Here is a 6,462-nt window from a genome sequence, read left to right on the forward strand (position 1 = left end):
GAGGATTGGCTGACAGACAGGAAGCAGAGGGCCGGTATAAATGGGTCCGTCTCTGGCTGGTGACCTGTAACTAGGGCGGTGCGGCAGCGGTCAGCCCTCAGACCGCAACAGTTTACAATCTATAGAAATGATCTACAAGAGGGAACAGAGTTTAACATAGCAAAATTTAACATACTAAAATATGTGGCAAAGCAGGCAATGAAAAAGAGATAAAGAGTTTACAGATAAAATAGATAGGCTAGGAGAATGGGCCAAAATTTGGCAGATGGAGTTTAATATGGATAAGTCTAAGATTATCCACTTTGGCCGAAAGAGTAGAAAGGCAAATAAATGGAAAGCACATTCAAGATATTTCTGGGCAGAGGGATCTGGGTGTCTTTGTTCATGAATCACAGAAAGTCGGTATGCAGGTACAGCAGGTAATTAAAAAGGCAAATGGGATTTTAGCATTTATTGCAAAAGGACTGGAGTATAAAAGTAGAGAAGTGTTGTTGTAATTGTGTTGGCTGTTGGTGAGTCCACATCTGGATTATTGTGTCCAGATTTGGGACGGGAGTCTCCAAAAATGTGGCTCAGTGATGACGCTGGCGCAAACACCGGAGTGTTTCACTCCGGCGTCAACGGGCCTCTTGACCCAGCGATTCTGTAGCCCACAGGGGGCCAGCACGGCGTCGGAGTGCTCTGCGCTGCTCCAGCTGCTGTACGCGGCCCTGCACTGCTGGCTGCAGGTCCATGCATGCGCGCGGTGGCCACTTCAGTGCCGGCACCGCGCAACATGGCCGTGCCACATAGCGGACCGGCGCGGAAGAAGGTAGCCCCCCCCCCCAGGTCACGTGCGCCCGCCGATCGGTGGCTCCCAATCGCGGCCTGGCCGTCGTGGAAGCCCCCCCTGGAAACTGATCCCCCGACCCTCACCAGGACGGCCACCTCAACCGCGAGGCTGAGCGCCCGCCAAGTGGAACCATACGTGAACCACGCTGGTGGGAACTCGGCTGGTCGACCGCAGAGAATTGCCACGGGGGCCTCTTTCAACGGCCCCCGACCGGCGCCGCATCGAGCGCGAACGCGTGACTGGCGCCGATTCTCCGGCCACTGGAGAATCGCGTCCCGGCGTCAGACCCGATTGTGGGTCTGATGCCCCAATCTCCGCCCTCTCGCCGAGCGCCATTTCGGTGTGGAGGCTCGGAGAATCCCAGCCTTGGCCTCCTTATTTGAGGAAGGATGTGGTGGCATTGGAGGCAGTTCAGAGGAAATTCACCAGAGTGATTCCGGGGATGAAAGGGTTGACGTAACGAGGAGAGATTAAACAGTTTGGGCTTATACTCGCTGGAGTTTAGAAGGATGAGAGGGGATCTGATTGAAGTATATAAAATACTAAGAGAGATTGATAAAATAAACGTAAACCAAATGTCCACCCCTATGGAGCAATCTAGAACAAGAGGAATGGTTGTAGGTTGAGAGGCGGTAGATTTAAAACTGAGATGAGGAGGAATTGCTTCTCGTGGAGGATGGTGAATTTGTGGAACTCACTGCCCCATAGTACGGTGGAGTCTGAGTCAATAAATGGTTTCAAGAAGGAGATAGATATATTTCTGATATAAAAGCACTGTTAAATGGATAAGGGGAAGAGGTGGGGAGGTGGATTTGAGACCAGGAAGAGATCAGCCATGATCTGATTGAATGGCGGATCGGGCTCGAAGGGCTGAATTGTCTCCTTCTGCTCCTAATTCCAATGTTCCCATGATGGGCAGCGGCAAGGGTTCAACACGCCAGGAGGACCAGGCAGACCCTCATCATCTCCTGATTCCCCCTGGATGACGCTCTGTCTATCAGCTAAACTCAGCCCGTTTTCCCTCGCACCCTACATTCCCCTCCCTTCCATCCCAATCACCCCTCCCTCCATTTCCCTCCCCTCATACCCCTCTTCCCCCCCATTCTCCTCCCCCCAATCCCCCCTTTCCCCCATTCCTCTCTCCCCCATTCCCTACTCCCATCCCCATCACACCGCCCCCTCCTGGCCACCCAAAGGGTCTGTGTCGGCACTCTCAGTGGGCCACCGTACAAGGCAGGAGAGTGATAATCACTCGCTGGGAGGGAAAGCTCTGGTGCTCCTCAGTTTTTGCCAAAGTCCGACTCTGTCTTTCTGCTGACAGCGCGTCACACTCATCCTCTGAATGGAGACTGTATCGGGGGCTTTGATCTTGGACCACTGTGCCCCAGGGGATGCGGGGGGCGGGTGGGGGGGTGCAGAGGGGGTGCGGGAGGAAATAGAGGGTAGGGGTGCAGGCAGGCCCGCTGTGAAGATTAAGGTGATAGACGCTTCACATATATGAGGTGTGACATTTTTTTAATAGTGAACATTTCACCGTGACACATTTCCATTCCCTCAGTTACAGAAAGTGACCACATCCCCCGCCAACACCCCGCCCTCACACCCACCCCAGTGCCTACTCAGTGTTCCTCACTCTTCTTGATGTTCCTTAGTCTATTGCTATGTATAGGTGTGTCCCCAGGTAGAGGCAGCCTGCCGCTTTCCGGGCCCTGTGACCTTTGATGCCGTTGACGGACATCTTCTAGTGGGCATGGAGCCGGGGTGCCCCGGCCGTCTTACCGGTGTCTCTGGCATTGCCGTGCCATCATGTGCTGCCCGTTGACCTTGAGATGCGGCGGTGTCAGGAGGGGGGAGATTCAGCGGAAATGGAGACCGCCATAGTCTCCTTGGTGGCAGGGGTCGGGTTGGCCTCTCGCACTGCCTCCTCCCTGATGGTGTATGGAGGGCCCTGCATGACTCCATGGGAAGGAGGGGCAGCTGGAGTGAGTTCCAGGCGCTGCCAGCCCTGGAGGCTCCCCTTTGTCTTCACCATGGTTTTGACATGACTGGGCCATGGTCTGCAGTGCCTTGGCAATGTCCACCTGCATCTGGGATGCATCCCTCAGTGACTGGGACATGACGTCAAGGCCCTCAGCCATGGTCATCACACACTGAGCCATGCCTTGGGCACCACGCAATCATCCACAGCTGTTTTTGGAAAGTTGAGGGGTGGCAGAGAGAACTGATGCCAGGAGACAGGAGGTCGCAGCTTGGAGCTTGGCGGAGATCGCTGGTCTCCTTCCGACCTTGGACTGTGGACCTCCTGGTCATGCTGCCCGCACTGACAGCCGCTGCTGACCCTGCTGCCCGTCCTCCGACACCTCCTCTCATCTGGAAGGCTGGCCAGGTCGGCGTCCCCAAATCGAGAGCAGGTCTACACGCTGCCATGCTTGTGTGTTGGCTGGGAGTGAGTGGCGAGGGAGCGTTTAATAGCAGCTACCACTTGTTCGCAGCGAGTCGGGAGAGTGGGCCTGTAAAGTCGAGAATCTTGTGGGACTCATTTTTAGCTCAAAGTGCCGTTGAATACAGGCCACGATCTCGCCAATGCGGCCGTCGCAAAACTCCCCGCCAAGCACGTCCAAAATCGAACTTTAACATGAGTCCGCTGAATCGCGCCCATCGAAACAAACAGCCACTCACACTCACACACGAACAAGTGCACACACATAAACATGCACACACACACAAACATACACTAACATGCACACACACTAACATACATACACACACAAACGTGCACACACCACACACACAGACACACAGTTAATTCTGGAGGAACATATCAACCATGATCGAATGGCGCAGCAGACTCGATGGGCCGAATGGCCTAATTCTACTCCTATTTCTTATGAACTTATAATTCGGCTAACAGCATTAATTTAAACCCACAGTCACACGCAAACACTCACGCATGTGCTCACAAACACACAAAGAACCAAACAGACATTCGCACACACACACACAGAAACAAACACACTCACGCGTTCACACACATACATGAACAGACACAAAGAAACACACTCACACACGCCAACTTTGTCTGATAAACAGCTGAACGTGAAAATGGTGCAAAAACAATTCGATCTTGAAAGGGAAAGACGGATGCTAATAGGTAAAATGAAAGCATTTGATCTCAGTAGGCCTCTTTGACCTTGTTTACTTGCTCCTTAATGAGATTCCTGATGAACCTTTCAGTGCGACCCTTTTAAGCCAGGCAAAGACTGACTCACTGCAGCCACCTGAGTTGTAGCAGAGTAGGGAGCCAAATGTCTCAATTTGACAGGGCTCTTTAAGAGGCACTTACTGCCACTGGCTTGTTAATGGCTCCTGACAATCTCCGCATATCTAGGGCTGCAACGATTTTTGCTCCTCATTTTTATGACTCTGATGAGCTGTCAGAAGATATGTGTTGTCAGTATTATCTTTTTGTTTCCATTATGACAATCTAGAAAATGAAAATGCAGCAGTTAAGGTACCAACAGAGCATTCACAAATGAGGAGGCCAGGAAAACGCACAAGAATTTTAGATCACCAAGTGAAACTAACTTGACTTCCATCCTGCTTTTCGGGACATTTGCTCAATTAGGGGGCAAAAACAGATGTGTATCATTTTAATCGCGGAAGCGATTTTGACACAAGTGCCTGCACGAAACGCTTGACAGCTCTGGCAACATCTGCGGAGAGAGAGGAAAGCAGAGTTAATGGGGGAATTTTACAGGTCCTTGGAGACAGGGAGGCCGAGGGAGTTAGAAACAAATGTCGTTAGGCAGGAACGTCGACGTATTCCCGCCATTTCCCACTTTTTCTGGGCGGGTTTGCTCGCATGGCTAGCAACACGCCCAGAAGTGTTGGAAAACCAGTTGCTGGACAGCCAGGAAGTTATGGGCCAATGAATCAATTGTTAACCCTTTCCCCAGGGGAACGGTGTTTCACCTGCACCGCACAGCACCCCTGCTGTGTCTGCAACTTGTTCATGCACAGGAAGCAAGTGCAAAGTCGGGCCATAGCGCACAGATCCCGGGGCTGATGTGCGCTTTCCTGGGCAGAACCAATCCTGGAGTTCTGGGCACGATTATGCAAGGTTGTTCTCGGCAGCCAAGAAATAGCCCACACTTTGGCCTCGGGGAGTTTCTCTCCTCCGAGGTCTCACATAGAGGGATTTCTCACAATCTGGAGTGCCATTGTGTCCAGTAGCCCCAGTCTCTCTCCCCCCCACGTCCACCCCACCCCACCTGCCCTTTCAGGCACTCCCACTCTTTTGACCCTCTCATCACCTGCCCAAACATGGGGAGGCCCCCAGAAAACCCTCTCATCCCCCTTCTACCTGGCAAGGTCTGCCCAGACCTGATCCCTGGCAGTACCAACACGGCCCCTGGGCACCCTGGTACTTCAAGCCTGGCACCCAGGCAATGCCCCATGGCACCACTACTTGGGCACCCTGGCTCTCCCAGCCTGGCACCCTAGCAGTGTCCCATGGCACCGCCACCTGGGCGCAGTGCCAGTGTCTTAGAAATTACAGTGCAGACGAAGGACATTCAGCTCACCGGGTCTGCACCAGCCCTTGGAAAGAGCACCCCACCCAAGCCCACACCTCCACCCTATCACACCGTAATCCCACCCAACCTTTGTTTGTTTTGGACACTAAGGGCAATTTGGCATGGCCAATCCACCTAACCTGCACATCTTTGGAGTGAGGGAGGAAACCGGAGCACCCGGAGGAAACCCACTGATAGGAATCGACTATTTCCTGATAGATCTGATAGGTAAAAGAAGGCTATTTAGTGTAAATATTAAGCCCCAGTTTTAATACCCATTTTAAAATGAGGATTTCAGCACTCATAACCTCAGGTCATGATAAAACACATAGCTTCAACAGAGACACAAAAAGCCTGACACATGCATAATCTAATTGGAGATAAAAACAACATTTTCACTGAGCAAGATGAAAAAGCTATTGTTCTAACCAGCATATTTTCAAAGACAGTTTGACGTTAAGAAATGAGCTGTACCAGTAATCTGAGCAAGGACGAAGCAGGCACCATAGCAACATGAAGGCACCATTGTTCATGATGTGGTTAAAGAAAAGTCAGCAGAAATCCAGTAGAAACCAGTCTTGATAATAGCACAGAATCGCATTCCATAACAAACACAAATATTCAAACATGAAACATTCAGAACTTATGTTGCACATTAAGGCTTGACAGCTAACCATCGAATCAGATACATTTGATTCTAACCCAAACCAATTAGGACGACATAGAGGTGTAGATAGACTGATACGATTTCCTTTAAACATGATAGTCCGTACGGCCATCTTTATCCAGGATCATTCTATACTTTGATCTAAATTATTCGCTATCTCTATTTTTCATATTTTCACTTTTCCACTCTAACTCTTGAAGTAAATGCAAGCTGTTTTGCCGTAAGCAAGAAACCATTTCTGTATTATTTTGAAAGTTAAATTATTTATAAGTTACTACTCTTTAAGTCCTTTTGCTTGCCGGACTTTATTGAGAATAGATTTAAGTTTCTCTCAATTGTAATTAAATAGAGGCAATAGAGATTCTTGTTTGCATCCGAGAAGTTTAATT

This window comes from Scyliorhinus torazame, chromosome 3 (assembly GCF_047496885.1).
Source record: "Scyliorhinus torazame isolate Kashiwa2021f chromosome 3, sScyTor2.1, whole genome shotgun sequence".
Taxonomy (NCBI): Eukaryota; Metazoa; Chordata; class Chondrichthyes; order Carcharhiniformes; family Scyliorhinidae; genus Scyliorhinus; species Scyliorhinus torazame.